General features: G+C 39.2%; 1 long non-coding RNA gene across 1 annotated transcript in view; it reads left to right on the forward strand.

The window, feature by feature from the left end:
• The window catches only part of LOC143928105 (uncharacterized), a 72249-nt gene that overhangs the window by 599 nt on the left and 45417 nt on the right, over window positions 1–26233 (forward strand). The gene's annotated exons all lie outside the window — the stretch shown is intronic.

Raw genomic sequence — 26233 nt, forward strand, 5'->3', positions numbered from 1 at the left:
TGTTTGTTAAATACTCTGTTTATTTAAAGAAAAAAATATATAACTTTCTGTATATCATCATTAAGTTTAATTATTAATTTTCCACTCCCAATTAAACACCCTGTCCAAGTGCAATGCACATTATAGTACTTCTCAATGAATGAAGTTTATTATACACCAGAGAGAACAGAACAAGAGAATGGTGTGTCTTTTAGGATGATGATTAGTGTCATCTAAGGTAATGTTTTATATAAATGAGTGATGTTCGCCATCACTATATACTACTGACATTATCATCAATGCAATAATTGTAATATATATTTATCATGTCATCAGTTACAGAATTGTAAAGTGGCTTTCACATAAGTAGTATACGAAAGAAAGGAAGGAAAGAGAAAAGAAAAAAGGAGAGAGAGAGAGAAGAACAGGGAAAAGGGGGGGGGGAATAAAGAAGGAGGGAGAAAGAGAGAGAGAGGGAGGGAGAGAGAGAAGAAAGAAGGAGAGAGAGAGAAAGAAAAGAAAGAAGGAAGGCGAGAGAGAGAGAGAGAGAGAAGAAAGAAAGAAGGAAGCAGAGAGCAAAGAAAGACTGATGGAGAGAGAGAGAGAAGGAGAGAGAGACAATAAGAAAGGATAGAAGAAAGAATGAGAGACAGAAGAAAGGGGGAAAAAGGAAGGAGAATGATAAGAAAGAAAGAATAAAGGAGAGAGAGAAGAAAGAAGTAGAGAGAGAGAGAGAGAGAAGGAAGGAGAGAAGAAAGAAGGGGAGAGAGAGAGAGAAAGAAGGAAGGAGAGAAGAAAGAAGGAGGGAGAGAGAGAGAGAGGAAAGGAGGGAGAGAAGAAAGAAGGAGAGAGAGAAGAAAGGAGGGAGAGAAGAAAGAAGGAGAGAGAGAGAGAGAAGAAAGGGGGGAGAGAAGAAAGAAGGAGAGAGAGAGAGAGAAGAAAGGAGGGAGAGAGAAGAAATAAGGAGGTAGAGAGAAGAAAAAAGGAGGGAGAGAGAATAAATAAGGAGGCAGAGACAAGAAAGAAGGAAGGAGGGAAAGAAGAAAGAAAGAAAGAAAGAAAGAATCTATACTCAGCTTCAGTAAAGGTAAATGTTGAAAATGTGGGCCTCCGAACAGTAGTAATGTAGTATAGTATAGTGTGTTTGGTCATTGATGGGTTAAAAACAGTATATCCCAGCTCTTTAACATCCCAGCTCTTTAACCTATTCCAGGTCTTGATATCATAAATGATAATTACTTTTCACACACTATTTGCAGGATGCTTCTATTAACTTTCGAAGAATGTTAGTTGACGCATACATTTAGAGTTCTGAAATGTACATACAGTGCAACATGAGTGGGGCATCGTTAATTATATATCAGAGCACATGTATGCACTTGTATGATGAAATTTAGGGAGTGGCTGCATTGAGCAATAATTGAAATTATCATCATAGAAATAACAAATATTGAAGTGTATATAGAGTAGTGTAGAAATGTAGAGTAATGGACTATATGATGTAATATATAGAGTTGTTCTGGTGTTGTGTAGAGTTTTCCCTGTGTCAGCATATGGGTGCTCTGTTTGTGAGGATGCATCTAATATGAATTCATGCATGATATATATATATATATATATATATATATATATATATATATATATATATATATATATGAAATCCAATAGTATAGTTTCATATTATTTACACAGATTAAAAAGACATTTATGGGTATATTGTATGTATGCACATACTGTATCATATACATTAGACATACAAAATGTGTGCGCACAAGTGTTTGTGTATATGAATTTATATATACATATTTGTGTGATGTTACTTTATACACGCCTTTGTGGGGTGTATGAACGGAGAAGGCAAAAATGCTTGTGTATCTAGTCTAAAAAAATGTGTCATTTAAGCGCTTGCTGTTTCAGGAAGAAGAATGGGTACTTCCATCCATATAGTCTAGCTCCCTCCTGTTTCTTTGTCTGTTTAGTGTTACCGTCTGCCATCACCCCACCCCCCTTCCATCACCCAGTATGTTGGAGACACCTGAATGCCGACAGAGTGATCCGCAGAGGTTCAGACTGTCTGGAATTCAGCCATGTACCCAGACTTAATTTTTAGCCATAAAGCAGACAGCACTCTGTGTACTCCTGACTGTGAATCACTGCAAGCTCATTAGATATGAAAATTAGTTGAAACTGTATTTTGGAAGCCTTAACTGATTTACCATTTTCCCTGAAGTTAGCATATTAGCCAATATAGAATAGTTTTCAGGCTGCTCTGGTTTTTCTATAGTAGCCCATTGTCTACAAATTTTAGATTGCTTGTCGACAACTTTTGTTCTGTGTGGGCCTGTATAATTCAGCTGGTTAGAAGCTTTGCTAAACAATGAACTTGGAAGATATTGAGATGTTCTCATTGTTCTCAGTACCATAAATTGCAGAAAAATCATCATATAAACCATATTGTCAAAGATAACTTGTCAAGAGTTTTCCAGCCAAGTATATAGATAACTATATTTTGGTGCATTTGATGATCACATTGTCGTACCAGCTAGCAGTGTTTATCCTGCATTCAGCATGACAGCTCACAACAAATAAGGTTCTACCAGCTGCTGACTGGAAACCTTTACAGTGTCAATTTAAATGCACAATCCTTTCATCCCCCATCTTTTGTAAGTGCCTCCTTTATCAGATGATTACATCCACTGTGCTATAAAGGCTTTCTGAAAATTATAGCTGCTTAAGCTCAGAACAAGTCAAAATAGAGCCAGATGACATTTTCTCACTGCTGTGATCTCATTACCCTATGTCTACTAGGTAGAATTTAGAATCCAGGCAGACAAGGAGATGATTTCAGAGGAGAGTGTATATCAATGTTCAAAAACAATTTACAAAACTCCCAGTGTATCAACGATACATAACTGTTAACTGAAGTACCACCCTCGTACATTGACCTTTTATTTCGTGAACTGAATATTTCCACTTTTCCTGAAAAATAACCAGAACCAATAGTCATCAATATACCTTTGTCTACAAATACTATGTAGCATGGACTTATCTAATATACTGCAAATTTAAACTCTAGATCCATATATATATAATCAACATAATAAACATACTAGCGCTTTTGTTTGAATCCGATATTTTCCCTAAATTTTTATTGTCTACGTACCTTGAAAACTACTACAGTGGAGTACAATGTACTGACAGGTACACTTCTTGCACAGTTTTGGAATAAATGTCATGGTTTTGAGATATTTTTGAAACAATCTTAAATTGTCTATACAACCACAAAAGCTTAACTACAAAAATATGGACATATGTCGAAAATAAACTGGCTTAGTCTTTAGATTAAGCCATACTAGTACAATTTCATTCATTTGCAAATGTTTAATGAAATGGGAAATTCATTGTTCTCAAATGAAATAAAGGTTATCATAGCGGACAGGCTCCCAATCTGGCTCTGTTGGACATCAGATGGTGACCCAGTTTCTGTGCGCAACAGCCCTGAACATGCATTCTCAATGATCAAACAGGTTAAAAAAAACATCTGATTGCTTTTGTTTTGCCTGGGATCAGAATTATGCACCTATCTCCCCTTCTCCTCCATTACCCTATACAGGAGCAATTCTGTGACAAGAACCCCCCTGTTTTGAATATAAACTGTCTGTGGTCAGTTTAGGTAATTTACTGATATTTGCAAAGCATCATAAGCAAAGTATTCATGAATACCTATTTCGTTATAGAACATAGGGGAGTATCCTCATTATGAAAATTAGTCCAGAGTGTGAACTTTTCTTAATTATTCTTTCAGTGTACTAAAGATAACTTTGGTGCTGTATACTAACCAGCAAAATCCACATGAGTAGTTCAAATTTCTCTAATCTAAAGATCATATTTATGGATGTCCAGAGAATCCTAAAGTGCCTTCCTGCCAGTTAATATAATGTGCTAATAGATATGAATAAGAACAACTTTGAAAATGCCATTTCATAACCTTTTATTGCTTTCATTTGTAAAATACCAAGTGTTAGGTTGACTTTGTTCCTTTTATGCAAATGTTATGCTTATTCTCAGCTTTTTTATGTTTTAAATGAATTATGAGATGAGTTGGCTGCTCCAATTACTTTTACTGTCGGCACTTTTGTTTTTCATGCCTCTTAAAAATAAGCAGGACCTTACACAACACAGCAGCCCACATTTGAATATGTCACCAAATTTAAACTGGCTACAGGCATTAGTGAACAGTGAGATGTACAGGCATATGCCAAGCACCACATGTCATTCTCTCTGCAAGATTAGAAACAGGAGCACTTTAGTCTCCTTAGCTCTAAAAAAGGCCACATTGGCAAACTATCTTGTCTATGATCACCTTTGGCTTAGTCTGGTGGATAAGGTCTACATATAAACAGCACTGACTACTTATTTTCATTGTTGTCAAATACCAAAATATCTGTTTATGTTTTAGTTAACTTAGCTTAGCCATATTTCTATTTGGGGTAGCTTGTTTCCATTGAATTTTTCGACTGATGTTCCAAATCCCATGGCCCCCCTTTGGTAAGTTTTCCCCTTTGGATTTTCCCAATTATGTTCTTCACTTTAGCTGTTACAGATCAAATGAAGTCTAGCCCCCTCTGCTGTATTCTCCAGAATTTGAGAAGATGTAGGGAACTGTAGTAGCCATAAACATTAGGTGACAGTTATCTGATCCAGCTGTTTTATGGCCAGAGTGATGATTGGCCAGGCCAGAGTTCAATGGACACCTGTTAGCTTACTGCTCCTAGGTTAGGAAATCTGTCTCTATTGTCTCTCATGATTTAGCATTACTTGTCACATCTGGCCACTCCTTACTGTTTGAAAATATTATAGAGATAAGCATAAGCACTACAAAAATCTGTTCATATGTATGTGTGCAAGAAGACAGTGTTTTAGACCAGTCAGATAATGTCCACTTGGTTAACCACCCTCTTTATTCCATTGATGTCTAAAGAATACCTTCCAAAAATGGCAACAACTACATGCATCTGGGTGACGATAATCAAATTAGGTGCCCCACTTATTCAATGATGTTTTATTTGCTTGAATGATTGTGTAGATATTTCTGACATGTGAAGAATCACACTGTCAATCATTGTTCATGAATTATGAGATTCAATGCAGAATGGGCAAATGTAATGCATTTATTCAAGAGTCATACATGTAGAACTTGCTGATTTGTCTTATTTTTGGAGCAGTGTGCTCATCACTAGAGTTTGGAATTGCAGCACACTAATCTTGCAAAATCAGAAGCTAACAGGTGATTGCTTTTAGTTTTAGTTGCCCTAGCCTTTTAAAATGGAGCTAATGGAAGCTCAATAACTCAAAAAAAGCTCAATAACTCAAAAAAGCTTCATTTTCTCTTACTTAACTGCTCAATGTTAGGTTGCGAGCCAAGGCCGGCATATGTCTTCTCTTGTATCTGCAGTTATGTGAAATTAAATAAAAGTACTGCCTGGTGGGGGAAACGTATAGAACAAAGCTACTTTTCTTTAAATCTGGGCTGATGGCTAGAGAAAACGTTCTGCGAAGAAGCCCTGTGCAGTAGGGCTTCTTCAGTCAAATTCTTGTTTTGTTTTGAGGATGATAAATACGGCTGAATGCTTTATTCCTCACTCCTTCAGAAGACAGCTTACCCTTTTGTTCTCCTGGAATATGGGCAGAACCTCAGCATCCTCACTTACAATACCAGACCAATGGTCCTGCATTGTGCATAATGATGTCAGAGAGCTGCAACTGGTCAGGCAGAGAGGAGAAGAATTGGTCTTCGGAAGAGGAGGAAGCCTGAACAGGAGGACATATGCTTCCAATTCCTCTAAAAAAAACAAGCATTTAACCCTTGAAGTGCAGAGGGGGCCTTACTACCAGGGTTACTTTTTCTCCAGCTTGGAGTTCAGCTTTTAGAGCACATGGAAAAATCAGTCAACTTTATACTTTTATTGGAGGTGCAAAATTGCAAAATAGGATTTCAGCATTAATAGCACAATAGCTGGTTTCACTTGTTGAAGAAAAATATGAAGATAGTAAAGTACACATGAATATATATCACTAAATACTTTGGAGAATAAGTAGTACGATGAGGTAATATGGGAGATGTATAGTTACCCAAGGCAACCAATCAGATTTCAGCTTTCTCCTGCTGAATATGGATGACTTTTTCAAACAATTTATGTACTTTGTACATTGCTCTATGCCTTATTAAGAGAAAGCATGCCTACATTTAAACTGTTACTATAGGTGTCTTTCGTTAAACTGTGGTTACCGTGAACAAAGAGTAGAATCCAGTTCTTTGGCAGTGTATGTGCCTCAAAGGAAAGCCAATTGTAAAGATATGTACAGTACATCTAGAGATGCAATGTATGCAGACACTGGAACTTTTTATACATCAGTATAGGCTAGACAAGTGAAAATGCAAATTTGTGTGTTTTTACATACACAGAATTATATACATGAAATGCAATTTGAAATGCAATATCATGCAAGTTGCTAAATTGAATATGTAAAACCAGAGTGAAAAATAAAGGTAAACAATGAACAGATGTAGGCATCTGACTTTATATAGAAATCTTGCCGCACATACAATTCTTACCTATTGGTGATAGACCAGGGAGAGTGGCAAGGCCAAATGTGACGTTAAAATTGACAAATACAGTCTATGGCGTATATCTTTTTTTTTTTACATTTATTTATTATATGGTTAGTTTGGCTAACCAGATCTGTGAAAGGTCTACTATGAGATATGCTTTATATATTAATGTTTTACCTATAACTGCGGTGTTGTCCTATAAAATACATTTCTCACTGCACAGTTTAATGTCATTGCAAAATTCACTTTATCTAGAATATGTAATATAATATGAATGTGCTTGTATAATGTGGCTGTAGTACAGTGATCCTTCAATATGTGCATCCGTATGACAATATCAATTTTCTTAGAAGCCACTTACTTTCTACAGTGCAAATGAAAATATTGGACAGCATTAAATTTATACTAACAACTGAAACGTGCAGATGGAAAAATATTTTATCTCTTGGATGGCACATAAATGCTTTTACAGTGTCAAAGTTTTCTTGGTAAATACTAAGAGGTGCCATACTATCGTTTATGTCCTCCTGTAACACCTTAACAATCTGTGAAAACTATTTTTTTACTATTTACAGTAGTGCAAACCTAACTCCAGGCAACTTGCTAAATACACTAATGAAATACATATAAGGGAGCTGTTTTACTTGCCAACAGGACTTGTCCAGTTCTGAGATATACATAGCTGTCCCATTGCATAACACAGGCAAGTGGATGGTGCCACTATTATTTATGGGAAACAGCAGCTCTTCACCCCCAACCTGACTGGAGGGCAAAAGAACAGTGGAAGGCTGTTGGGGTTTATTCTTCAGTTCTACTCCTATCAGTATAGTCCTTGTTAGTACATTTGTATGCAGCGTGCCTAATTGGCCACCGCTACTCTCTTGCAGTGAGAGTACTGCTGTATAGGGGACGGCAAAGCCAAGTCAAATTCAGGCAATTACACTTGTTGCATTAAAAATTATATATTTGATGATTTACTACCTAAATGCAATGATTTGTATATTTTATCTGCTTGGAGTTCAGCTTTTAGCTTCCTATTACTAGTATTTTTTTAAATGTTTAATTTCTTTGATTGATCATTAGGAACAATTCTAAAAGAAAAAATGTGTTTATCACATTCCTTTGTGCATTCATGTCTGTAGTTATTTCATCTAATAATCTTTAAATTCTTTTAATAAATCACTTTACAGGTGACCTTGTGATATAAATTATCATAAATTACCAATATTTTAGAGTCTATATTATTTTAAAGAATATAAGTACAAGGCTGCAGAACTAAGGAGATGTGCTTATGTACCTCTAATAACTTGGAAAAAGTTATGAGGTGCATATATGGAGCGATAGGAAGAGGTAAAAAACATGACCATGATTCAGAGCTCTACGCAGTCAGGGATTGAGAGAATAATAGAGAGCTTGTTCTTTTGGTGTATTACGCGCACAAAATGAATTCGGTAAAGTTTATTTCCAGTGGGCCATAAAAGATTAAAATGAACTCTTTCTGCTGGCTCAGCAGTCTTGCTTCTCGCTGTCTGTGTGAGGGAGACTTATTCTGAACAGCTTTTTTTTTTCTCTTTTTGCATGACTGGTGAAAGAAACACAAGGGTTTGGAGTCCTCCTGAAGAGCAAGCTTTTTTTCCATTATAAAATTTGTTTTATTTCACATGGTGTTTAAGCATATGAACTTCTGCAGGGTGTTGCAGGGTGTTGCAGGGCATCAACGCTTACTGCACACGATGACAACACATGTTTCTAATGTGTTGCTTTGAAAAACACTTGTGCTAATAGCTACTGGTTGCTGGTTGCTTTAATGTGAACCTGTGCTTTGCCTGTACAGAACAAAGGAATAAGTTCACACGGGTACAGAGGATACACAAAATGCAGTCATCACGTTCATGCTCCCAGGAGGCACACATGTTCTATACAGCAGTGGCCAGCAGCCTGTTAAAAATGGATCACAGGCTGACAGATGCAGCGGCTCTACAGATCTTCCTGTAAATCTGAGTGTTTCTGCATTTACATGGAATCATTCGTCCTTGAGCACATGGACGGGGCAAGGGGTGGGCAGGAGGGCCTGCTGCCCTGGGCGCAATGGATTATTGCCGGGATGGGGGCTCCCTGTGCCATTCGCTTCTATTACAAGGCTCACAGGAGTAGGGACAGCAACATCACTGCTAAACTCAACCCTAAGGGTGGGGGGGCGCAGTTTGAAGTTTTTGCCCTGGGCACTGGATGACCCTGTCTCAGCACTGCTTATACAGATGTAAAAGCTCAGATGTGCAGGAATGTCCATAAGACCACTGCGTTTACCAGCCCATCATTGACTTTTAATTGGTTGCTGGTCGTAGCTGCATGAAACACGCTCACAAGAGCATGAGCACATGCAGTCCTGCACACTATATGTACCATACCTCCCAACTTTTTGAGATGGTAACGAGCGACATCAATTAGCAAAATGTAGGCATAAGTCACACCCCCTGCCATGCCCTCTTAAAGGAGAGTTATACAGAAAAAATATTAATTAAGCCTACAAATGCTTTTTTTTGCCACTACTTACTATTGGCTTTTGCAATTTACAAATGCAGCCATTTAGAATTTGGATGAAAAGTTTACCACCGGGAGACACTTTTTAAAAGATAAAAAGTGCATTTTTTTATACAACTATATAGGTCAGATCAAAATAAGGGACAAATGAGGAGGAAATAGGGACAGAGGGAGATTGTTTCAAATAAGGGACAGTCCCTCGAAATCAGGGACAGTTGGGAGCTATGCATGGGCATCTGTACCCATATGAATGAACCCAAATCTCCCCCTTCGTTCCAAGCAGCATATTATCACTGTTCTTGCTCTCCCCCAAACACTCTGAGTGCTGATAGCAAGAGTAATCTACTTAGTATACTACTAATACCTAGCATACGCAGTGCTGTAACGCTCTTATTATGACAGTACTTGTGCTTGATCAATGATCCAGCACAGTCACTAAAGCCTCGTACATACAATTTTCCGATAGGAACTGTGTGATGACAGGCTATTGGTGGAAAATCCGACCGTTTGTGCGCTCTATCGGACAATTGTTTTCAGATTTTCCATGGACAAATGTTGGATGGCAGGCTTTAAAATTTTCCATGGACAAATGTCTGTTGACGGATTTTCCAAGCATGTGTACACAAGTCCATTGGACAAAATCCAAGTACAAACACGCATGCTCGGAAGCAAGGATGAGGTGGAAGCGGTCCGTCTTGTAAAATAGTGTTCCTAATGGAGAATTAACATTCGTGACACAGCAAATTATGAAAAATATTTTGGTGAAAGTTACCACAACACCATTATCCCGTAGTTTTTAAGATCAAAGATACAACTATGTTGGTGTCCCTTGTTAATTTTACATTGTATTTTTTAAAATGTAACTGCCTACTCCCAAACTGTCATTTGAAGTAAAACACATACCCAAGTATTATTCTACACAATTTTTTTATTGTGCATTAAAAAAAGAAAACAAATAAAATTATACATGCTATCTCCCAATAGAACTTAACCAAAAAGTGCATTCTATGTATCCAAAAATATAGAAAATATAACAAATCAAATCATTATTCAACCCAAAAATAAAATAAAAGCCTCATGCATGTGTCCTGCTTCTTAATATAGGGGGTCAACAATACCAAGAATTGGTGAAAGAACGGGTCCGTCATCCAGAGATAATTCTGAAAATCATCTGGATTATTCTCCTGGATTTCCCACAGCAAAGGCATATGACATGATTAGTCACGATTAATAAAGCAACCAATTTTTGGTCCAAGAAATCCTCCTCCTCCTGTTCCTGGACTAGACTTGGGTCAAAGCAATAACTCCAAGGCCAATAATAAATAACATGTTATCTCCTCTGATTCCACAACATGGCTGGTTGACGAACAGCCATTCAGAAATTAACCCCCCTGGCAGTGTTCCCGAGTCTGGCTCGGGGTGGAAGTTTTGTGCCAAAAGCGGTAACCCCGAGCCAGACTCGGGACTGCATCGCTGAATGCAGGAGGAGATTACTTACCTTCTCCCCTGGATCCAGCAATGTCCCCCCCACTGCACGAGCGGCTCGTTCTCCGCCAGATCTATCACGGAGCCGATTTCCGTTCCCTGCGAGCGTTGTGCCAAAAGTAAAACACACAGTATACATACAGTATAATGTAATCTTACAGATTACATTGCTGTATGTAATTATTTCACATCCCCTTTGTCCCTAGTGGTCTGTCCAGTGCCCTGCATGCAGTTTTATATTATAAAAACTGTTCTTTATGACTGGAAACTGGAGATTGTCCATAGCAACCAAAACTGTCACTTTACATCAAAAATTATTTTAGACCAGCTAGAAAACAGCGATAATAAATTGGAATCACTCGCAGAATTGAGGGATAGCGATTTGTGCGGAGATCCGTCATCAAATATTGAAAAGTAAATCAAATCCAAACACTGAAATTTGCTCATTTGCAGAATTGTCGCTGTCATTAGATTTAGTGTTTGATGACGAATTTCCCCACAAATTGCTATGGCTCAATTCTGCAAGTGATTATAATTTATTATCACTGTTTTCTAGTTGGTCTAAAATCACTTTTGACATAAAGGGACAGTTTTTGGTTGCTATGGGCAATCTCCAAATTCCAGGCAGAAAAAACTGTATTTATAATATAAAAGTGCATGCAGGGCACTGCACAGACCACTAGGGACAAAGGGGGTGTGTAATTTTTTTATACAGTACTGTAATCTTACAGATTAGAGTACTGTGTGTGTTTTGTGTGTTTTTTTAATTTGGCGCCAATCTCCACTCCCGTGCGCCGTAACGTCGCAGGGAATGGAGATCGGCGGCATTCGGGCACTGTGTGAATCGAGCGGAAGACAGCTCGCTCACACAGCGTGGAGGACATCGCTGGATCAAGGGGACAAGGTAAGTAACTTCTCCCTGTGTCCTCCCTGTATCCAGCTATGCGATCCCGAGTCTGGCTCGGGGTTACCGCTTATGTTGCTAAAATCCCAACCCGAGCCAGACTCGGGATTACCGCTAGGGAGGTTAATATGCATTTAAAAAAGTACACCATGCTGCATTCTTCCACACTAAAATGAACCACAAATGCATGTAAACCCATGCAAACACACTGCAAATAGGCATGAATGTGCTGAAATGCACAAAAAATGCAACTGGATCAAAAAAAAAAAAGCAGTGCAGACTCACTGAAAACGCATGTAAATGCATATGAAGAAACTCACAGTAAATGCAAAAATTGTGGTGTGAGTCCTAAAGCAACTGGATATATCTAGATAATGGAGGTTGTGTATGAACTAGTGGTAGTAAGTCACTGGGGTTAATACTAAAACTGGAGTGCAAAATCCAGTGCAGCTTAGCATAGAAACCAATCAGCTTCCAGTTTTTTTTTTCTTGTCAAAGCTTAATTGAACAAGCTGAAGTTATAAGCTGATTGGCTACCATGCACAACTGCACTAGTATTTGCACTCGCCAGTTTTAGTAAATCATCCCCATTGTGTTTTTGTTTTTTGTTTAAGGACCATTTTTTTAAAAATTAGATCAATCGCCGGTAAGATTAGTTTGCCTATCCCACTACTGAATCCTTAGGCTAAAAGAGTAAATACGCACAGGAGTTTTTTTTTGTTTTTTAATCTTAGTTTACATAGTAGTATGAAGGGCATTAAGTTTAGCGTTCATTTACTAAGCATTTAGTAAGGGTCTGCAGAGCTAAGCTCGGTACATTCGTTTACATTGCTGTAACCTGGCACTGTTAGTTTTGGCACAGGTTGTGTGCTGCTAAAATGAGTGAAAATAGTGAAGTATTGATTCTGTCCATAAGGAAAAACTTTCTCTACATTAAAGCAACCATCTCACATGTTAAATCCTAACTTGAAAGCACTTTTTGGTTTAACTGCCATATTTATCTGTGTATAAAACGCACAGGCGTATAAAATGCACCCCCAATTTTAGGAGGAAAGTTTAAGGAAAAAAGTTAAATTTTAAATAAAGGACTTTGAAGCAAAATTAGGGTCACAGCTCATCAATGCACCCTGCTCAGTGCCCATCTGCAGCATCTAAATTGCCCATCAATGCACCCTGCTCAGTGCCCAACTGCAGCCATTAAATTGACCAACAATGCAGCCTGTTCAGTGCCCATCTGCAGCCTATAAATTGACCAACAATGCAGCCTGTTCATTGCCCATCTGCGGCCTCAACTTTCCCATCATTGCAGCCTCGCCAGTATTGGATTATCCCTGCTGTCTCCGAGGGAAGAGGAGGAGCGAACACCGCTGAATTACACAGTGTCATGATCTCCTGTGTACCCGTCACTCCATCACTGACAGCCACGCCTCCCGGCCCTACTCATATGATAGGCAGAACAGTGGCCCAATACGGGTCCAGGAGGCGTGGCTGTGAGTGACGGAGCACCGGGTACACAAGAGATTGCAGCTCTTGCTCCTCTTCCCTCAGAGACAGCAGGGGTCGGTGTATAACATGCACCCAAGATTTCCCCCTGATTTTAAGGGGAAAAGTGTATGTTATACGCTGATAAATACGGTAATAATTTATTTGCATATTACATTTTTATAGTCTGCGTAACTTGGGGTGTGGCAGGTCTACATACTTTGTCTAAAAGGTGTTCTTTCTTCTATTTCAGACATTTGGAAGGTATGCTAAACAATTACCTTAAACTCCTAGTGTGAAATGGGATGTATAGCAGCATACTGCAGAACTTTCCATGTTCGCTCTTTGCTTGCTGTCCACAGCTTGTCACATGTTTACAATCTGCTTTTGATGTTTTTGGCTTCTTCATTTCCATCTAGTGGATGGCTCCATTATCTTGCATGGGACCAAGTGCTTCAGCCTGTAACAGGGCACTGCTTTATCAAAAGGGCAACGTGGGTAGGCCTGGGATGGGGTGGGTGTGATGAGCACCAGTATGTTTAGCTGGCATGGGGGGCCTAGGGTGGGGCCAACATTCATTGCATTCACTGTGCTATTAGTGGATCAGGGACCAAGTATTGTGACGTGAGTGCTTATGTGACCTTTTAGTGTTCACCACCCTTGTTCCCTGTCCTTCCCAACTGGAAGTTCAGTCTAGCAGCAAAGATCAGTAAGAAGGAGTGACAAAAAAAAGAAGATATTGGGGATATATTCTACAAAGTTGATGCTGTAGGTTGCTTTAGTGTAAGTGGGTACATATGACCTTTACTTGAGTGACTTAAGTGACCTAAACCCCCCCAAAAAATATTTTTATTAGAAAAAACAATCTTTTCTCTTTAATTTCTTGTCTACTTTTATTGTAATATATATTGTCCCTGTTCCTGCAACCCCTTGGTACATCCCCATCATATATCCCAGGGAGCTGCAAGAGTAAGGACTCTTGGTGGCCAGTGAGTGGAGCTGGTAAACATGTCAACATCATCATAGGCCGGCTGCCTGAACCTGGAAGAGACATCTGGCTCACAATGACTGAGAAGTATCAATATGGTGGCCAAGGACTCAGGTTGTATCACAGCAGGACAGAGCTGGTTCCATTGGGCAGGCGAGGACGTGAATCGAAGACAAGGAACCTCCACCATGCTTCATTGTTTCTATTGTACTGCTCTCCAGCCCTTCACAAACAAACTGCCTTTTGCTACAGCCACATATTTCACATTTTGACTCATCAGTCCAGAGCACCTGCTGCCATTTTTCTGCACCCCCGTTTGCAAGTTCTATGCATGAAAACATGGGAACTAGGGTGCAGAAAAATGGCAGCAGGTGCTCTGAATTGATGAGCTAAATTTTGAAATATGTGGCTGTAGAAAGGGCTGAAGAGTTGTACAATAATGAGTGTCTGCAGGCAACAGTGAAGCATGGTGGTGGTTTCTTGCAAGTTTGAGGCTGCATTTTTGCAAATGGAGTTGGAGACTTGATCAGGATCAATAGTGTCATCAATGCTAAGAAATACAGGCAGCTACTCATCCATCCCCAAATGTATTTGCAGCAGAACAATGACCCCAAACATACAACCAATGTCAATAAGAACTATCTTCAGCATAAAGAAGAACAAGGAATACTAGAAATGATGATTTGCCCCCCCCACAGAACCCTGATCTCAACATTGTCGAGTCTGTCTGGGATTGCATGAAGGTACAGAAGGATTTGAGGCAGCCTACATCCACAGAAGATCTAGTTCTCTAAGATGTTTGGAACACCCTACCTGCCTGCAAGGGTATCTAGTAGAATTGAATAATTGATGCTGTTTTGAAAACAAAGGGTGGTCACACCTCAAATATTTATTTGATTTGGATATCTCTTCTGTTCATTTACTTTATATTTTGTTAATTGAGAAAAATAAACTATTGACACTTCTATTTCTGAAATGATTCTTGAGGCATAATGGGATCTGTATACCTACTGTGTCACCAAAAATTAGTGAATTAGAAATCTTAAAATCCCGGATTCAATAGTTATTATTTTTTTCATTTTTTCCCCCCTAGAATACCAGGTGTCAAGCAAGCAAAAGATTTTGCACAGTATATTCAGACAATGCGTGGCATATACTTTTAACAGGACTTTTATCATAATGGTATACTATACATAAAACAAAGAGTTTTCTTAATTTCATGTGTAATACGTTCTGAGATGTCAACTTTGCACAGCTTCAAAACAGTTGAACAAAATTCCTTTCTTCGAAGAACCTGTGAGGCAATGGCGGCTAGTGTTTTTTTATTTTTTGAGGGGCCTGCAAACAACCACCCCCACGGTCCCCGCTGTCACTGTCGGTTGGGCCACCTGCACTATATATCCCCCATGGGCTGTGTCAGTTGGTCAGTCAGTCTACTAGCCCCACACTTACCCCATCTAGGTTGCGGGGGGGCAGCACTCCTACGCGCGACGGGTCTTCTCCTCCTCTACATCACGGCGGTTTCCCTCCTCCTTCTAGGCTTTCAATAGGATCGCCTGTCCTTTCAGCCAATCGGGTGATGGCTCTCAGGACCCGCTTCCTGATTGGCCAGGGGGATCATCAGCGTGGCATCAGGGAATCTAAAAAGGAAAAAAGACAGAGGGTGCACCAGCCGTGAGCATTACCTTCAGAACACTTTATTGTATAAAGAATAAAAAAAGCATACTCACAAACGAGTATGAAGTCAAACATATAGCGTTAAGTTCATCGATTGCATCATCCAGCAAGATCAGCTGGCCAGTTACAATAGTGGGATGTATAGCTGACGCGCCCTCTGTCTTTTTTCCTTTATAAAGTCTCTTCTGGGTTCCTCCTGACCTGTTATGAGTGGCAGCACAGCTGACATGGTGGTTTGATTAGTGAAAATTGTTTCATTCCATTCTTTCCAATCTACCGCACGGCTATCTTTGAAGTGTAGGTGTTTTTGGCTTTTTCCTGTATTGGCAATAGCAAATATTAATTCGCTATTGTCACACAACTAGGTGGACTCGCAGCGCAGTGCTCTGTGTCCCCAGCCCACCCTTTTTTGAAGCCTATTAGAGCCTCTGGCTCTAATCACGTTCTTTAAACACACCCACCCCTCCCCATTGAAATCCATGCATCCAGTGCCCGAATGTAGATTAAGGTGCCGGACACATGGATGGGGTGGCGGCGCCCTTGCACCCCTAATGGATGGGCCGCCGCTGCTGTGTGGTTAGTTTAGCGTTCATACCTGATCACCTTATGATCAATTCATCTGCCAAATGGCTTGTTGAATAGGAATGGTGCCCATTTTGTGGCCTATTCACATAGTAATTTGTAGGCATCTGTATTGGCAGACTCAATATTCCACAAACTAAAAAGTCCAAAACTCTTAGCTTTTTACAAAAAAAAATATTTAAAACCATTTGCAGACTTAAAATACAATAAATAGTGCAAATTTGCATATAGATGGGTACCTCATGGTTCTTAAAACCTTGTTGGATCTGTGGTTCGCATCTCTTCTGGCACAATTTGCCCTATCAATTGAGGGTGTCTACCAACTTCATCCCCGATCACGTGTACTAAATTAATGACTAGCCTGATACAGACCACACATACCCATTGAAAAAGAAAGAGTACTAGAATAAGTAAATACTGCAGCAGCCCCACACCGAATGAGCAACATTCTGTAACACTTTAGTAAAATTAAGATACACTAAATTAACACAGTTAATACAGTAATTTAACTATTTGACGGTACTCAGTAGGCATGCAAGGTACAATAATAATCATTATCAAAACAATAATCATATCAAAAATCCTCTGGGACTGTGACATCATAATGGGCGGGGACATCATCCGGCGATGTCCTTATATAAGTCACTGCACACAGCGTGCCTGTCATTGTGGCCAGAGACAGTGACGAGGCAACAGTTCAAGAAGAGAAAAAGAGAAGAAGAGAAGAGAACAGAAGAACAGAAGGCGGGGGCGACAGAAGACCGGGCCACTGCTTGTAAAAGAGCTAGAAGAAGGCGCGGAGGCCCAGCAAGAAGAACCGAAGAGGGGGACAAGACCCCCGAAGAGGGAGACAAGACCCCCGAAGTCGTAAGAAGAGGACGGCAATGAAGAAGAAAGCTGGGCTCCTCCTCTAGTAAAAGAGCTAGCAAAAGAGCAGAAGATAGGGGAGGAGTCTGGCGAGAAGACCCCCGAAGATGGAAGAAGACCCCCAGGGCTGTGCAATGAACAATTTTAACCCTTGTGTGTTGTGTTTTTTTTTCCACAGGTGAATGGGTAGGGGTACATTGTACCCCATACTCATCCACATAGGGTGGGGGCCTGGGATCTGGGGGCTCCCTTATTAAAGGGGGCTCACAGATTCCGATAAGCCACCGCCCACAGACCCCGACAACAAACGGCCAGGGTTGTCGGGAAGAGGCCCTTGTCCTCATCAACATGGGGACAAGGTGCTTTGGGGTGGGGGGGCCGCGTGGCCCCCCTTCCTCAAAGCACCCTCCATATTGAGGGCACGCGGCCTGGTACGGCTCAGGAGGGGGGGCGCTAGCTCGTCCCCACCCCCCTTCCTGACCGGCCGGTTTGCGTGCTCGGATAAGGGTCTGATATGGACCTGGGGGGGACCCCACAGCGTTTTTTGGCATAGGGTTTCCCCTTTAACTCTATACCAGGTGACGGGGCCAACGACGCCTCCTTCGCTGGTCCCGGCTACCTGGAGCCGTGCTCACAATGAACGGACTTTCCTCCGCGTGTGTGTGTGGGAAAGTTCGTTCATTTCAAAAGTACGCCGGAAAAGTCACATGTGTGGGCAGGTCCGCTCGTTCAGACAGTCCAGTGGACTTTACGGGGGTTTGTCCGCCAGACTAAGTCCGCCAGATAGTCTGATCGTGTGTGTACACAGCATTAATGTGTATGTTGGCTGACAATTCCTTGCCGTTTGCATGGAAGACAAAATCCAGGCACACGCCTTCCGACAAAAGTCTGAGGTTTTGTCTGCGGAAATTCTTTGATCATGTGTACGAGGCTTTAGGCTGCACAGCAGCCCAATGGCCACTTGGACTTCAGTGCTATAGGGTCTGTTTCAGTACCAGCGCCACATGTATATTTGTTTGTCCCAGGGATGATTCACTGGAACTGTTCAAACAATATAACTTTCTGACAGCTCAGACAATTAGAACATGCTAAGGCAATGCAAACATTTCTTTCACATTAAAGATTTGGACTGTCATAGCTGAGTAATCAGCAGAAAAAAATAGCAGAAAGGATCATAGATGTCATTACTGCTCTTTGAACATTCCAAGAAATCTACCAGACCACATCAAGAATAGATTTATTATTATGGACCTGGACTTGGTGAAAATATGGAACTTTTTCCAATTAGTGATCTGTGGTAAGTAAAGATTTTTTTGAAAGTAAAAAATACCTTTTAAAAATAAAATGTAAATTAAATATATGAGTGAGTTGAAAACATCTATAATTTATATTTTAGGGGATACAAGTGTGAAGTTTAACCCTAAAAACAAAACACTATGTAGTTGGATTTGTTCTTATTCCATATGCACATTAATTTATTATTAATACCTATTTTTATTTGTGCTTTTCAACAAGTATTGCATCTCTCCAATAAAACATGACCTCTTGACAATTTGCATCAAAATGTTATATTTTGCTTTATATGACTTACCAACAGACATATACCAATATATATATATTTTTTTTGGAAAATAATACGTTCTCCTTTGAGATAATTATTTTTTTTAAGCTGTTTATTAGTGACATTATTTTTCTGTTTGAAATGACGTCTACAAAAGACAGCTCATATCTCATTCATATCAGATTCAATGACATCTTTGTTACTAAACTTATCATAAATTCAAGAACATTAAATCAGCTCCACATTTTCAATTCTAATTGGGCTTGCGAGGAGGGTGAGAGAAGGAAAATAAGTGAGTCCTTTGTAGGCTGTCTGTCCCTAGTCAATCTTTCCTTTGTTTTTCTTTTCAGTTGTACCCATATTTAATGCAAATGATTGAAGAATATGATAGCAAAAAAAAAACCTTTATAATCAAACATGGTAGAACTGAATATACCGAAAAAACATTGTGAATATTTTAGTGTAAAGAAGGTCACTTGACAATGCTACATTGTAGACCAATGAAAAAACTATTTCACGGCTGACCATGGGAGCGTATTAAATCTTTGAGTGAATAAAAGTTCATACCCATTGCAAATGTATAATGTAAGAGGATTTTTTTTTTAAAAGACATTGATGAGTATTAATGAATACTTGTAGGAGAGTTTAGGTGTAGTAATAGACTTGTGTAATGAAGTTTTGTTCTTTTTTTGCACAATTTACTAGTATTTAAGCATGCTTTGTACATCACTGTAGCTTAATACTTAGAAACATTGTTGCAGTGTTGGGTCCTGGGTTTGATCTCCTCTAGGAGCACTGTTTGCACATTTGGGGGTGGGGGGTTACTAAAACTGGAGCACTCAGAATTTGGTGCAGCTTTGACAATTAAACATGGAAGCTGATTGGATTCTGAGCAGAGTTTTACAGTTAATAACCTCCAGTTTGTATGTTGTGCTGGACTTTGTTAAAAATGAAGCAAATTGCAAATGGTTCATTCCCTAGAATATAGTAATGCCACTTTCTGCAGACTGCTGATAATTATGGAAATGGGATTGTCTGTATTCTGAAATTGCATGATTCTCTACAGAATTATTCAGATGAAACAAAAGTCAATGAATTGGTGACTCTGCTGATTAAGTCACCATTATTTGTATGATTTCTCAGTGTTTTTTTATGCGTGTCTCTGTGTGCTTCAGTTTCCTCACACAATCCCAAAGCATACAAGTAGCCTTAACAGAGTTTGACTAAATTTGACCTAGTATAAAATTTCTGTATGGAAGACAAGTGTGCACATTTCTTTCATAGTTTGCTAAGAAAATCCAATGGATAGCAACAATAAAACAACTATTCAAGGGTTCCATCAGTGAACCTCTATTCAAAGGCACAAGAGAGTCAAGTGTGGGCCTACAGAATCAGTGTTTTTCTTTCTAGTTGAAGTTTGGAACTCATTAGCGTAAGTCTTCTTAGTATACATAAGTTAGTATTTTATGTAATCAGGTGCAGCCAGATTAAAGGAAGCAGAGACTTGCTTTTAGACAGGATGACACATGATTTGAGAGTGAGTAAAGAGTCTCAAATGGCTGAAGATGGAAATAAATAGCATGCACATTCAAGTGACTAGGCAACTGGTGTAACTAAGACAACAAATTACCAGCAATAAGACCATTTGAGCTTGGAGTGACCTGCGTACTACACTCGTGTCTTTGAGAACAGAAGCTCAGTATGCATTTAAAGGCTTAATTTTCCAATATTACGTGCTGCATAGCTTTAAAATATGCCATTAATTGGGTAAAAAAAAGTTTTATTTGCTCATCAAGAATGATGTGGTGTTGGAAGATTCTACCATCAGTAGCATCAAGTAAATGTTCCTAGTAACTATAAAAAATGGTTAAGCTGCATAACTTAATACATGAGGATGAATAGGTAGTAGGGTGGGACACAAGCAAATCTGGTTATGAAGAAGTTACTAAAGTTACGAAAATTCTCGTACTACAGAATACAACTTTGGATGTGACGTCACTTTGTGATGTAATGTTTTGTATTGTATTGTATTCTTTTGTTTCTGAGCCTGCGTCGTCATGGTCTTCTGATTTATTTATTTTTTGGACAAATCCTTTCCTGATTAAATAAAAATCGAAAAATGGTATCATATGAGAACAAATTTTATGTTTATCCCTTGAACTGTCTTGACCAGCTCTCGAAAGCTGTGCACTAACAATCAGATTATCGTACGATTGCTTTGAAAGCAGTATTTTTCATCAAATTTTCGGATTATGTGTATTAGGCATTAGAAATATGCCAGTGTGAGTTAAACATCAATGTTATATAAATCCCTGCCAGTGACGTAAGAGCTTGAAGGCTTAGTGCCAATAAGATCTGCAGTATGCCCAAGGAAACTTCTACAGAATTAAGTACATTTTCCGAATTGTTAAATTAACAACCCATCTACTGGCACACAGCATGTTAGTCTGCATGTTGTGTATCAGTGAATGGGTTGTTAAATACTTTCAAATTTTGAATATATACTGTATATCATAGCACTTAGTTTGCTGACATTCTGATGTTAATCATGGAATTAAACTTTTGCTGAGCTGCTTAAACTATTTTTCCATGAACATGTTCGCAGTCTGCTGGAGTAGATTGTGCAAGACAAATGTAGCTATACTTTGTCCATAGCTATCAAATTAGACTATTTGGCTCCTCAAAAGTAATATTATCCAGAAAGTATTTTCATAAGAAGGGTATCATTTTATTGGCCACTGAACTATGTTCAAGCAGTGACTGTCACATTGGGGTTATTTCAGGCAAACCTTATTTATTTCTATCACTTCCTGCTCTATCCAGCTTCATATATCTACCACAATGAAGTACATGCGGATTTGTCTACACATAACATTTCATTCATGTGGTGTCCAGACCCCCCTCCCCCCTCCTGATACAAGATATATTTTAAAGGAATCTAGGCTGGTGCGTGGCAAGACTTCCACATAGATTCTATATTACAGATGTTATATGACGATTCTGAAGCATTCCAGTACAATGTTTTATGTCTATCCTCTCGTTTTGTTCTAATGATCTCTGAGTTATAAGGGTCTAGCCTTGAGTTTTGGTTTAAACAAATATGGTACATAGGCTAGGCTTATATCATTACCACCTATAGAATATAACATGATTATGTCAAGCCTGATGGCATCGCCATACTATGATGTGAGTCTTACTGATCAAGGGCCCTTTCATCAGCACCTATTAGGACTTTATTCATATTATGGACTTAATTATTAGGACTTATTCATATTAACCTGGGAGAACAGGGTGACAGGGAACAGACAACAAAGATGTGGTGAACACTGCAGCAAAAACTGCATGTGACTAATAGGAAGTTAATGATATGAAATGAGTAAATAAGGTGGTGTTGAGCAAGCAAACATAGGACCTTAGATAAGGAGAAAGAACAGATACCAAGAATCACTTCCTGAATGAGGAGAGGTGCTATGCAATGTCCATAAATACCGAATTAGAACAGAAATTTAGAAATAAATTCAATAGACAAAACATGAAATTAGCTCATTTCCATCTTTACAGAACAATAACTGATACTGAGAATCATATCTAGGGTACAGACCAAGAGATGTTCAACTGTGCACTGTCCATACAATACATACCAAAAGAGCATTAGAGCAACATTAGAATTACACCCAGCAGTCAGACCAAACGAAGGGCCACTGTGCAGGATCCACAGATACAGTGGTGTGAAAAAGTGTTTGCCCCCTTCCTCATTTCCTGTTCCTTTGCATGTTTGTCACACTTAAGTGTTTCGGAACATCAAACCAATTTAAACAATAGTCAAGGACAACACAAGTAAACACAAAATGCAATTTGTAAATGAAGGTGTTTATTATTAAAGGTGAAAAAAAATCCAAACCATCATGGCCCTGTGTGAAAAAGTGATTGCCCCCCTTGTTAAAACATACTATAACTGTGGTTGTCCACACCTGAGTTCAATTTCTCTAGCCACACCCAGGCCTGATTATTGCCACACCTGTTCACAATCAAGGCATCACTTAAATAGGAGCTGCTTGACACAGTAAGGTCCACCAGAAGATCCTTAAAAGCTACACATCATGCCGAGACCCAAAGAAATTCAGGAACAATTGAGAAAGAAAGTAATTGAGATCTATCAGTCTGGAAAGGGTTATAAAGCCATTTCCAAAGCTTTGGGAATCCAGCGAACCACAGTGAGAGCCATTATCCACAAATGGCGAAGACATGGAACAGTGGTGAACCTTCCCAGGAGTGGCCGGCCGCCCAAAATTACCCCAAGAGCGCAGCGACGACTCATCCAAGAGGTCACAAAAGACCCCAGAACAACGTCCAAGGAACTGCAGGCCTCACTTGCCTCAGTTAAGGTCAGCGTTCATGCCTCCACCATCAGGAAAAGACTGGGCAAAAATGGCCTGCATGGCAGAGTTCCAAGGAGAAAACCACTGCTGAGCAAAAAGAACATCAAAGCTCGTCTCAATTTCTCCACAACACATCTTGATGATCCCCAAGACTTTTGGGACAACATTCTGTGGACCGATGAGACAAAAGTGGAACTCTTTGGAAGGTGTGTGTCCAAGTATATCTGGCGTAGAAGGAACACTGCATTTCATAAAAAGAACATTATACCAACAGTAAAATATGGTGGTGGTAGTGTGATGGTCTGGGGCTGTTTTGCTGCTTCAGGACCTGGAAGACTTGCCGTGATAAAAGGAACTATGAATTCTGCTGTCTACCAAGAGATCCTGAAGGAGAATGTCCGACCATCTGTTCGTGTACTCAAGCTGAAACGAACTTGGGTTCTGCAGCAGGACAATGATCCTAAACACACCAGCAAGTCCACCACCGAATGGCTGAAGAAAAACAAAATGAAGACTTTGGAGTGGCCTAGCCAAAGTCCTGACCTGAATCCTATTGAGATGTTGTGGTATGACCTTAAAAAGGCCGTTCATGCTCGAAAACCCTCTAATGTAATTGAATTAGGACAATTCTGCAAAGATGAGTGGGCCAAAATTCCTCCAGGACGCTGTAAAAGCCTCATTGCACGTTATCGCAAACGCTTGGTTGCAGTTGTTGCTGCTAAGGGTGGCCCAACCAGTTATTAGGTTTAGGGGGCAATCACTTTTTCACACAGGGCCATGATGGTTTGGATTTTTTTTCACCTTTAATAATAAACACCTTCATTTACAAATTGCATTTTGTGTTTACTTGTGTTGTCCTTGACTATTGTTTAAATTGGTTTGATGTTCCGAAACACTTAAGTGTGACAAACATGCAAAGGAACAGGAAATGAGGAAGGGGGCAAACACTTTTTCACACCACTGTATACACAGCATACAGACCAAGTGAAGGGTCACTGTGAAGGATCCATAGATACAAAACAAGAGCAGATCCTGAGAATTATACCCAATGTACAGAACAAGTGAAGGGTCACTGTGCAGGGTCCATAGATACAAAACAAGAGCAGATTCTGAGAATTATACCCAACATATAGACCAAATGAAGGGTCACTGTGCAGGGTCTAAAGATACAAAAGACAAGCAGAGCCTGAGAAAAATACCCAACATACAGACCACGTGAAGGCATACAAAAAAAGAAAAGTGCCAGCGTGCAGCCTCCATATATACAGAACATACACAGATTGTGAGCTTTACACCCAACATACTGACTAAAGGCACTATCTACTGTCCATACATACTGTATAGAATAAGAAGAGATACTTAGAATTACTTCCATCAAAACAGGAATTGATACTGTGTCACCAAACTTTAAAATAATAACAGAGTATTGTATCCAGCATATATAACAAAAGCCATGCAAAGTCCATATGCAAATGTTGTCAGCAGTTTGGGAACAGTAACCAAGACAACAGAGTACACATTGCTGTTCCTAAACATATGAAAACAGTGGGACTGTTTTGCAAAAAAAATGAAAGAATGAACAGAATCATATTATACATCATACAGGGAAACCAGGTGAGAAAATAATAAAGTGGGTTCCTCCTGATTTCGGATTTAGTTGTCAATGCTGTAAGCATGGTGGGCAGCTTCGTTCAAATAGTACATTTTAGCGCAATCATTTATAATTTAATTGAAATGCGGGATTTTCAACAAGTGTTTTATGTACTCTACTGTGAATGCTGGTATAAATTATTAGAATTTTTTCTGTACATCACAATTTAAATGTAGAGTTTTACGCTGAAGATTCAATAGTCCGCTCAGTTCAAATAAATTGTGTTAGGATTAACAAAGTGTTTTTGATCCAATGCTTCCCCTTATCCATAGAAATACATAAAAATTATGCCATCATGGCCTTGTTCACATGGATCTCTGTTCTCATTTATAAAATGTACTGACTTCCCTAAAATGCTAAGCATGAACACTGAGATGTTCGGAATCTTCCACTCCAAAATCTTCTGACCTTATCATTGGCTTCCCTATGGTCTTCCATGAAAAAAACAATGAGACTTAATAATCTCAGCAGCTGACAAGTCATATTTTGATGTATTACTGGATTTACAGTATATTTTACTTGTAAAACGGGGGAAATGGAAATACAGAACTGCATATATTATGTGTTTTGATGTGCTATATTCTATAATCAACTAAGCAGGGACTATTGAATCATAAATCACACTATGCATAGGTAATGTTTTTGGTTGGCCATTATATACTTTATTTTAATAAAGGTTCTTTAGTCCATAAGGACATTTTTGGTCTAGAAAAAGAACAGCCTTTGGTTGTATTTGAGATCTTGCTGTTCTTTCATTCTTCTATATAATATATATAATACTTATAAAACGACAGTACATACTCCAAAAATATCACTACAAGAGTTTGATACATTCTCATAATATTCTACATTTCTGTTTGACTTTTGATCTCCTTGCAGGGCTGTGTTTATCTTTTTAATGTGATTCTAGGTTTCTAGGTAATTCTAACTGTTTTTATATTTTTAAGCAGTTTAGCAATGTAGAAAGTATACTTAAAGAGGAACTGCAGTCTACTCACATAATTTGTAATAAAACATCTTTGTCATCCTAAAGCTTCCCTCCAACCACTTTGCATATTATTTTATATATACTGAGATTCTGTACTTACCAAATATGATGCAGAAATATCCCTCCACTAAGTTTTGCTGCAAACATTTTAACTGTGGGCAGCTGAAGCTGCTGTCAGTTCACTTCCTGGATTTACACAGACACGCAAAAGGCACACCTCCAGTTCTGCAGCTCTTATTGGCCCCCTTATGATTAATCTCCCTTCCCTTCCTAATATCCCTATTATTTTGATTCTGTCCCCATTGGAGTGATCTGCCCTCACCACCATTCAACAAAACACTTTTCTTTTTTTTTTGACAGTATGGGAAGGATTAGGTACAAATCAATGACAGGCTGACAGGAGGTGAGGCTGTCTGTCACTGTAAGCATGTACCTGCATGTATCCACACATCAAGCAATTGCATAATTATTATATAGGATTTATATAGCGCTGACTGTTTACACAGCGATTACATGCAGTCAGGGACAGATGACCA

This window comes from Lithobates pipiens, unplaced genomic scaffold (genome assembly GCF_037356315.1).
Source record: "Lithobates pipiens isolate NorthernLeopardFrog02 unplaced genomic scaffold, aLitPip1_a1.2 Scaffold_23, whole genome shotgun sequence".
Classification (NCBI taxonomy): domain Eukaryota; kingdom Metazoa; phylum Chordata; class Amphibia; order Anura; family Ranidae; genus Lithobates; species Lithobates pipiens.